This window comes from Salvelinus sp. IW2-2015, linkage group LG7 (assembly GCF_002910315.2).
Source record: "Salvelinus sp. IW2-2015 linkage group LG7, ASM291031v2, whole genome shotgun sequence".
Classification (NCBI taxonomy): domain Eukaryota; kingdom Metazoa; phylum Chordata; class Actinopteri; order Salmoniformes; family Salmonidae; genus Salvelinus; species Salvelinus sp. IW2-2015.
The window spans coordinates 24765409-24776404 of NC_036847.1; the positions used below are offsets into that span (position 1 = coordinate 24765409).

At 43.4% G+C, this 10996-nt stretch overlaps 1 long non-coding RNA gene across 2 annotated transcripts; it reads right to left on the reverse strand.

Annotated features, from left to right (window-relative positions):
• Positions 1-7393: 7393 nt before the first annotated feature.
• Positions 7394-10634, reverse strand: LOC111966685 (uncharacterized). 2 transcript variants are annotated; one of them, XR_002877677.2, is made up of 3 exons: positions 8771-10634; positions 7860-8559; positions 7394-7765 (listed from the first exon to the last, which is right to left on the reverse strand). It is a non-coding gene; the product is annotated as an uncharacterized lncRNA (long non-coding RNA). The 2 variants fall into 2 exon arrangements; XR_002877676.2 differs by having other exon boundaries at positions 7860-10634.
• Positions 10635-10996: the final 362 nt, after the last annotated feature.

Consider the following 10996-nt stretch of genomic DNA (forward strand, 5'->3'; position numbering starts at 1 on the left):
ATTTCTGAAATTATCCACCGCCATTGTCGCAACCCTATTACCAGCCTGTTCAACTCTCTTTCATATCGTCTGAGATCCCCAAGGATTGGAAAGCTGCCACGGTCATCCCCCTCTTCAAAGGAGGAGACACCTGGACCCAAACTGTTACAGACCTTATCCATCCTGCCCTGCTATCTAAGGTCTTCGAAAGCCAAGTTAATAAACAGATCACTGACCATCTCGAATCCCACCGTACCTTCTCCGCTGTGCAATCCGGTTTCCGAGCCGGTACGGGTGCACTCAGCCACGCTCAAGGTACTAAAACGATATCATAACGCCATCGATAAAAGACAGTACTGTGCAGCGTCTCATCGACCTGGCCAAGGCTTTCGACTCTGTCAATCACCATATTCTTATCGGCAGATTCAGTAGCCTCGTTTTTCTGATGACTGCCTTGCCTAGTTCACCAACTATAGAGTTCAGTGTGTAAAATCGGAGGGCATGTTGTCTGGTCCTCTGGCAGTCTCTATGGGGGTACCACAGGGTTCAATTCTCGGGCGACTCTTTTTCTCTGTATATTCAATGATGTTGCTCTTGCTGCGGGCGATTCCCTGATCCACCTCTACGCAGACGACACCATTCTGTATACTTCTGGCCCTTCCTTGGACACTGTGCTAGCTAACCTCCAAACGAGCTTCAATGCCATACAACACTCCTTCCGTGGCCTCCAACTGCTCTTAAACGCTAGTAAAACCAAATGCATGCTTTTCAACCGCTCACTGCCTGACACGCCGCCGACTAGCTCACCACCTGGACGGTTCCGACCTAGAATATGTGGACATCTATAAATACCTGAGTGTCTGGCTAGACTGTAAACTCTCCTTCCAGACTCATATTAAACATCTCCAATCCAAAATCAAATCTAGAACCGGCTTTCTATTTGCAACAAAGCCTCCTTCACTCACGCCGCCAAACTTACCCTAGTAAAACTGACTATCCTACCACCGATCCTCGACTTCGGCGATGTCATCTACAAAATAGCTTCCAATACTCTACTCAGCAAACTAGATGCAGTTTATCATAGTGCCATCCATTTTGTTACTAAACACCTTATACACCCACCACTGCGACCTGTAGCTCTAGTCGGCTGGCCCTCGCTACATATTCGTCGCCAGACCACTGGCTCCAGGTCATCTATAAGTCCTGCTGGTAAAGCTCCGCCTTATCTCAGTTCACTGGTCACGATAAAACACCACCCGTAGCAGGCTGAGGTATATCTCACTGATCATCCCCAAAGCAACACTCATTTGACCGCTTTCCTTACAGTTCTCTGCTGCCTGTGACTGGAACGATTGCAAAAATCGCTGAATTTGAAGACTGTTATTTCCTCACCACTTTAAACATCTGCTATTGAGCAGCTAACCGATCGCTGCAGCTGTACATAGTCCATCTGTAAATGCCCACCCAATTTACCTACCTCATCCCCATACTGTTTTTATTTATTTACTTTTCTTCTCTTTTGCACACCAGTATCCTTACTTGCACATGATCATCTGATGATTTATCACTACCAGTGTTAATCTTCTAAATTGTAATTATTCGCTCCTATGGCCTATTTATTGCCTACCTCCTCATGCCTTTTGCACACAATGTATATAGACTCTTTTTCTCCTACTGTGTTATTGACTTGTTTATTGTTTACTCCATGTGTAACTCTGTGTTGCTGTCTGTTCACATGCTTTGCTTTATCTTGGCCAGGTCGCAGTTGTAAATGAGAACATGTTCTCAACTAGCCTACCTGGTTAAATAAAGGTGAAATAAAAAAAAATATTTTAAAAAACCCAAACTAAAAGAAAATAACCACGCACACTAACAGTGGGAAAACAGGCTACCTAAGTATGGTTCTCAATCAGAGACAACGAAAGACAGCTGTCCCTGATTAAGAACCATACCCGGCCAAAACATAGAAATACAAAACCTAGACATACAAACATAGAATGCCCACCCACATCACACCCTGACCAAACAAAAATAGAAACATACAAAGCAATCTACGGTCAGGGCGTGACAGTACCCCCCCCCCACAAAGGTGCGGACTCCGGCCGCAAAACCTGAACCTATAGGGGAGGGTCTGGCTGGGCATTACTCCACGGTGGCGGTTCTGGTGAGGGACGTGGACCCTCCACTTCTGCTCGGCCCACTTTAGTAATGCCTCTGGAGCGGGAACCCTCACCGCCGACCCCGGACTAGAGAACGCCACTGGACTGATGGTAGAGTCTGGAGTGAGTGGTGCTTCTGGACTGACGGGCGGTTCTGGACTGACGGGCGGCTCTGCCGCCTCTGGACTGACGGGCGGCTTTGGCAGCTCCGGACTGACGGGCGGCTCTGGCTGCGCGGACAGGAGGGCGGCTTTGGCACTCCGGACAGGAGGGGCTCTGGCACCTTCCGGACTAGAGGACGCCACTGGACTGATGGTCGAGTCTGGAGTGAGTGTCGCCTCCGACTGACGGGCGGCTCTGGCGCCTCCGGACTGACGGGCGGCTCTGGCGCCTCCGGACTGACGGGCGGCTCTGGCGCTCCGGAGAGGGCGGCTCTGGCGCTCCGGACTGACGGGCGGCTCTGGCACCTGCTGGAAGGGGGCTCTGGCAGTCCGGCAGGGGGCGGCTCTGGCAGCTCCGGACAGGAGGGTGGCTCTGGCAGCTCCGGACAGGAGGAGAACCTGGAGGGAGGAGACGGAGGACAGCCTGGTGCGTGGGCTGCCACAGGGCCCACCAGGCTGGGGAGACCTACAGGAGGCTGGTGCGTGGAGGAGCACCGGATGGACCGGGCTGTGGGGAGCACTGGAGCTCTGGTGCACAGCCTTGGCACCACTCCTCCAGGCTGAATGACCACTTTAGCCCGGACCCTCCAGAGTGCAGGCACAGGTCGAACCGGGTGTGGGGGAGCACTGGAGATCTGGTGCATACCACTCACACCTCTCCCTTAGGCTCAATGCCCATTCGCCCAGCACGCGGGCGGAGCGCAGCATAGGGCGAACTGCACCCTCCCCAACGCCCCGGAGACACAGTACGCAGAGCCGGCGCAGGATACCCTGGACGGAACCGGCGCACCGGAGACCAAACGCGCTGAGCTGGCACAATCTGCCCTGGCTGGATGCCCACTCTCGCATGGCACTTGCGGGGACTGGCGACACCGGTGCGCTTCATCGCATAACACGGTGTTGACCAGTACCACGCTGCTTCCGGTAAGCACAGGGAGTGGCTCAGGTCTCTCGCCTGACTCGCCAATCTCCCCGTGTGCCTCTCGTGCCTGTTGCACTGCCTACCTCATATCACCGCCGCCCCAGCTTTAGCTGCCTCAGTTCTTCTTTGGGGCGGCGATATTCCCCAGCCTGTTCCAGGGTCCCTTGTCATCCAATATCTCCTCCATGTCCATGAGTCCATCAACCTCTGCTCCCTGTTACCCCGCTGCTTGGTCCGTTTGTGGTGGGTGGTTCTGTCACGGCATTCATCGGAAGAAGAAGAGGAATCGTCAGACCAAAATGCAGCGGGGTACGTGTTCATCTTTATTCGCTTAACTGACTGAACACTGAATACAAAACAACAAAAAGAATAGTCGAAACAGTTCTGCAAGGTGCAACCAACACTAAACAGAAAATAACCACCCACAACTAACAGTGGGAAACAGGCTACCTAAGTATGGTTCTCAATCAGAGACAACGAGAAGATTAAGAACCATACCCGGCCAAAACATAGAAATACAAACCTAGACATACAAACATAGAATGGCCACCCACATCAACTGGACCAAACAAAAAATAGAAACATACAAAGCAATCTACGGTCAGAGCGTGACACCGTACTATTGTTTGTACAGATGAACGTGGTACCTTCAGGCGTTTGGAAATTTCTCCCAAGGATGAACCAGACTTGTGGAGGTCTACAATTTTTTTTCTGAGGTCTTGGCTAATTTCTTTTGATTTTCCCATGATGTCAAGCAAAGAGGCACTGAGTTTGAAGGAAGGCCTTGAAATACATCCACATGTACACCTCCAATTGACTCAAATGATGTCAATTAGCCTATCAGAAGCTTCTTAAGCCATGACATCATTTTCTGGAATTGTCCAAGCTGTTTAAAGGCACAGTCAACTTAGTGTATGTACACTTCTGACCCACTGGAATTGTGATACAGTGAATTATAAGTGAAATAATCTGTCTGTAAACAATTCTTGGAATAATTACTTGTGTCACGCACAAAGTAGATGTCCTAACCGACTTGCCAAAACTATAGTTTGTTAGCAAGAAATTTGTGGAGTGGTTGAAAAATGAGCTTTAATGACTCCAACCTAAGTGCATGTAAACTTCCGACTTCAACTGTATCTTAACAAACTACTCCACATTATAAAAGTTAAAGAAAAATTATAGAAAATATTCAGATGTCTTTATTGCGCAATATAAAATTGCCCAAGCTCAGTAGATTACGGTGGGAGTCATTGATGGAGAGCAATATTCAAACCTTGTCTCTGATTTTCAACTAATTTAAGTCAGGACTAAGGCTGGACCACTCGGGAACATTCAACCTCTTGGAAAGCCATTCGGTGTGTCTTTGACATAAAAAATTGTGCAATTGTTCCTCTGAAAAATAAAACTCTATGCCAGGGTAAGGTTTTCAGAAGACTGAAGCAGGTTATCTGTTACTTTTTACCTGGGCTTTGCTCCTTTCATATTTTTGTTTTATCCTGACAAACTCCCCAGTCCCTGCCGGTGACAAGCATACCCATAACATGATGCTGCCATACAATACTTAAAATACAGAAGGTTTCACTCTTTTGTGTTGTATTGGATTTGACCCAAGCCTGTAGTTTTTAATTTAGGTCAAAAAGTAAATGTCTTACCCGCGTTGTCTTGCAATATTACTTAACGGCCTTGACGCAATCAGAATTGATGATTTTGAGAGGATTTTGTAAAACAGGCTTCATTCTTTTCACTTTGTCATACAGGTCTGCAATGTGGAGTGAATGCAATGTTGTTGATCCTCTGTATTTTCAAGTATTGTAAAGGAAGCATCATGTTCTGGGTATGCTTGTCACTGGTAGGGACTGGGGAGTTTGTTAGGATCCCCAAAAATATGAAAGGAGCAAAGCTCAGATAAAAAAGTTAGATGAAACCCTGCATCAGTCTTCTGAATACCTAAACCTGGGATAGCGTTTTATTTTTCAGCGGGAGATAACAAAAAATGTTATGCCAAAGACACATCACAATGGCTTTCCAATAGGTATTGAGTCTTCCTGAATGGTCCAGTCTCAGTCTTGACTTAAATCTGCTTGAAAATCAAAGACAAGGTTTGAATATTGCTTTCCATCAATGACTCCCAAACAAATTTACTGAGCAATTTTGACAAAAACAATGGAAAGTATTCAGACCCCTTGACTTTTTACAGAATTTGTTACGTTACAGCCTTATTCTAAAATGTATTAAATCGTTTTTTCCCCTCATCAATCTACACACAATGCCCCATAATGACAAGGCAAAAACAGGTTTGTAGAAATGTTTGCTAATTTATATTTTATTATTATTTTCTCTGCAGATCCTCTTAAGCTCTGTCAGGTTGGATGGGGAGCGTCGCTGCACAGCTATTTTCAGGTCTTTTCAGAGATGTTCGATCGGGTTCAAGTCCTGGCTCTGGCTGGGCCACTCAAGAACATTCAGAGACTTGTCCCGAAGCCACTCTTGAGTTGTCTTGGCTGTGTGCTTAGGGTCCTGCTGGAAGGTGAACCTTCGCACCAGTCTGAGGTCCTGAGCGCTCTAGAGCAGGTTTTCATCAAAGATCTCTCTGTACTTTACTCGACTTTCCCTCGATCCTGACTAGTCTCCCAGTCCCTGCAGCTGAAAAACATCCCCACAGCATGGTGCTGCCACCACCATGCATCACCGTAGGGATGGTGCCAGGTTTCCCCCAGACATGACGCTTGGCATTCAGGCCAAAGAGTTCAATCTTGGTTTCATCAGACCAGATAATCTTGTTTCTCATGGTCTAAGAGACCTTTAGGTGCCTTTTGGCAAACTTCAAGTGGGCTGTCATGTGCCTTTTACTGAGGAGTGGATTCCGTCTGGCCATTCTACCATAAAGGCCTGATTGGTGGAGTGCTGCAGAGATGGTTGACCTTCTGGAAGGTTCTCACATCTCCACAGAGGAACTCTGGAGCTCTATCAAAATGACCATCGGGTTCTTGGTCACCTCCCTGACAAAGGCCCTTCTCCCCGATTGCTCAGTTTGGCCGGGCGGCCAGCTCTAGGAAGAGTCTTGGTGGTTCCAAACTTCTTCCATTTAAGAATGATGGAGGCCACTGTGTTCTTTGGGACCTTCCATGCTGCAGAATTGTTTTGTTACCCTTCCCCAGATCTGTGCCTCGACACAATCTTGTCTCGGAGCTCTACGGACAATTCCTTCGACCTCATGGCTTTGCTTTTGCTCTGACATGCACTGTCAACTGTGGGACCTTATATAGACAGGTGTGTGCCTTACCAAATCATGTCCAATCAATAGAATTTACCACAGGTGGACTCCAATTAAGTTGTAGAAACATCTCAAGGATGGTCAATGGAAACAGTATGCATCTGAGTTCAATTTCGAGTGTCATAACAAAGTGTCTGAATACTTAAGTAAATAAGGTATTTCTGTTTTTTATATTTAACAAATTAGCAAACATTTCTAATAACCTGTTTTAATTTTGTCAATATTGGGGTATTGTGTGTAGATTGATTAGGAAATGTTTTTATTTAATCMATTTTAGAATAAGGCTGTAACGTAACAAAATGTGGAAAAAGTCAAGGGGTTTGAATACTTTCTGAATGCACCGTACTGAATGTTGCTCAAAGAGCAAAGTTGGTAGAATCTCATTCAAAATGTTTCACAGCTGTAATGGTGTGAAGACATATGCAATCAAGACATCTTCGTTTAAAAAATATAATACAATATTTTGGAAAATGTTCTATATTTTTTTTATTTTCACTAGGCACTGTATCAGAGGAAACAGATGCAGGGAAACAGTGAAAACATCTGACAATCTTCAACTGTAAACCACACACACACACACACGCACGTACGTACGCATGTACGCACGCACGCACGCACACACACATAATAGCAATAATGATACTGCACATCCACCATCAATGTGTTGGCAGTGTTATGAGAATGCCCTCTGTTGATTAGAGACTTGTGACCCTCACTGAGGTCTTTGTTCATTTAGTGTCAGGAGGGAGTAGAGAGCATTGTCTTCTATTTCCGGTGGGGTTTCACAAAACCTAATGGTGCAGTACAAGTCACTGTTGGAGCTGTACATAATTATCTCATCATACACATGACAAGTGTCCTCTTCACCCTGAGAGAGAGGAAGAGAACAAGAGAGAGAGGGGATTGGGTAGAGTTTATTTGTTGACCGAGTTGGTGCAGAATGACGGCTGTCTGATGAGGACATGCAAAATCTTATTCAAACTATGATAAAGCATAAACAAAGATCCAATTCACCTGTGCAATGGCTACAGGATCTGATACTTTAGATGCTGGAAATGCTGAGGGACACAAATTAGAGGCTTCAACATATCAAAAACAAATACTATTATTGTAACTGCATTATATGTGGGTACGATATCAAAGAAAGGGAACTTGGTCTTACTCAGTGAGCACGGCATTGATAGTTTTCTGAAGAATACACAAAGTGCAACCACAGTGCAACACATCAACAGTCAGACAGCTCCCACAACAACATGGACACTTACAAAACCTAAAGGAAAGAAAGAGAATAATTCAACAAATTTCAATCAAACCCGTTTTCCAGTGTTTTTAGAACAAAATAGAGTAGCCTAAAGTTAAATTACCTGTGCTGTCAATCAGAATCGATGAGGATGTTGGCTCGACATCCCAATCTGCAACAGGTAAGTTTTTGCATGGCACCATTAAAGTGACATAACAAAAGCATACAGAAGATAAATGGAAGATTTATTAGAATAAGAAAATAATTGTACAATAGGAGCTTATTTTTTAAGCTATTTAAGGTTATATCAACCAGCGTAAATGTGGGGACCTCTGGGGACACATATGTTTGTTTCTGTGGTGTCCTTCCTATCAGGTGTTAACAGTGAAGTGACCAATGAAGCTGTGGGTAGAAACAGTAGAGGGTAGGCCGAGTATGATTTTTGTGCATTCAAAGACAATCAAATGGAATCAAAGCAAAACAATATGCATACCTTTACTCACAGAGACATCTACTTTTGTTAAAACATCTCTTCCCCACTGATCAAGTCCACAATAGTAAAGTCCAGAGTCCTGTAATTTCAGGTTTTTGATGGTGGCAATGAAAGTATGTCCATGGACATTGTCATACACAGAAAATCTTCCTACTGTGACAAATGTGTCCGCTTACACACTTCTGATGAGAATGTCACTGTAGGAACAGGGGTGGCGACAAATATTAGGGCTTATATTAATATCCATCTGGATATGAACACTTAATGTCTAAAGATCCACCTTCATTTCCATGCTCTCCAATTTTGCTCCTTTTTGCATAACAGCTTAAAACTTGATAAAAGAGAAAACAATGTTATTCTTTATCATAATAACAAATAATAGTTGAAACGTGAAATAAACAAAAACTTTGTGGAATTGTTCGGCAGAAGTATATTCTATACAATTTGCACTATGCAGGAGTCTATTTCACAAAGAAAATAATCAACAAAAATTGTCTGCAATTGTAATCAACAACAACAAAAATGGTTTGTGTTAAACTCACCTGGCAAGTAAAGGAGAATCATCAGATAGAATTTTATGTTACATTTTTTAAATCTTATTTCACCACAGATCCCTTTTTCTCTCAAATTATCTTACTGTCACCATATCAGTTTCTACCCAGCAGCATCACTTGCAGTGGCTTAGGGCTGTTTTTGCCGTATTACAGGAAGTGAAAAAATAAACTGATTGCAATGTTTCAGGAAGGAAGTCCTACAGACAAGTGCTACTTTTGTTAAATCAAAAGCCTATGAGGCAGACGGAGACATCGAAGACAGACGAAATATCCCATAATTGTTAATCTGGAGGAATTAAATGACCTGGTTATTAGCTATTAGATGCACTCTCGAAACCAGACATACGAATGTGTTTTGTTTGGTTCTGTAAATACATTTCAGAATTTGCACTTGAATACATCAGGTAACACCTGTGGCCTGACATGTCAACCTCAGTGCTTTACTGTCCTCTACTAGTAGTTAAAAATCTTTACTTGTCTTGGTATATTTTCATGTCATAAAACATCTGTATGATACAGTATGTACACCTCATGAGTCAATTCTAAACAACACAACATTCTCAAAAGCATTCTCAAAATATATTCCCTCCCTCTCAGGACACAATCTATCACAGTGACATGTTTGCAAAGGTCAAGGGGTCTCCTGCCAGCTATAGGGATGTCCCTCATACTTTCATGTTGTAAGCAACTGCCATCCCTATAGACAACTAATAGCGATTGACTGCTATTATATTACACATGGACCAGATTAAGAACCTACGCACACTTCAGATACGAGTTGTGTGTTGCGTACTAGCTATGTGTTTGGTTAAATGTTTTATTTAGCTGTACTGAACAAAAATATAAACGCAACATGTAAAGTGTTGGTCTAATGTTTCATGAGCTGAAATTAAAGATCCCAGAAATGTTTCCATATGCACAAAAAGCATATTTCTCTCAAACGTTGTGCAGAAATGAGTTTATATCACTATTAGTGAGCCTTTCTCATTTGCCAAGATAATCCATCCACCTGACATATGTGGCATATCAAGAAGCTAATTAAACAGCATGATAATTACACAGGTGCACCTTGTGCTGGGGACAATAAAAGGACACTCTAAAATGTGCAGTTTTGTCACACAACTCTCTCGACCTTGTACTCTTCCGAGTCCGTACGGGAGTTGTAGCGATGAGACAAGACTGTAACTACCAATTGGATATCACGAAATATCCAATTGGAAGGAGAAAAAGGGGTAATAAAAAAAATTGTAATAATAATGAATTGTTGCATGTTGCGTTTATAGTTTTGTTCAGTATATAATATCCTTTAATCGTGACACTGGAAAATTATCTTTAAAAAAAACATTTAAAAAATGTCTTTGTTCATTCCTCTTACGGCTACTTAACTGTCTAAAAATACAAAAAATATGGTGACTTGCAATGTGTAAGCCTTTCCTTTCAGTTGTTCTCCCCTTTGAACTTTTCTGTTTCCGCTATGCAACTCCCCCATTCTCCCTACCTCTTAGCTGGACAAAGCCTCACATGAAAGAGCAGAACATCCAACTGACCATCATCCAGTAATTAAAAATTAATTATTCTTACATCATACTGTGTCTTCAATGCAATGACCAAATATGAACATCTAAGGAGAAAAGGAGGGAGAGATTCAACTGAGGGAGACGGAAGTCAACAGGAAGTGTAGCCTAAGGTGGTTTCACCAAAACCACCTTCTGACTCACAGTACCCACTGCATTAGATATCTCTCCATATCTCAGCAGCAACAACAGAAGCAAGGCTGCACCCCAGGTACTACTGTAAGACAAATGCAGTTCTGTTTCTGTATCAAGTCCAACCTCTTCTTCCTGTGATCCCCTGCCCGTTACTGAAGCAGCTTCGGAACATCAACCTGCAAGAGGGTAAAAGATTTAGATTAGATTTATTCACCAATATTCTTCCTGACTGTAAATTCAAGGGAAATGCTGGCTTTATATATATATATAAATAAAATAAAAAAWATATATATATATATACACTGCTCAAAAAAATAAAGGGAACACTTAAACAACACAATGTAACTCCAAGTCAATCACACTTCTATGAAATCAAACTGTCCACTTAGGAAGCAACACTGATTGACAATAAATTTCACATGCTGTTGTGCAAATGGAATAGACAAAAGGTGGAAATTATAGGCAATTAGCAAGACACCCCCAAAAAAGGAGTGATTCTGCAGGT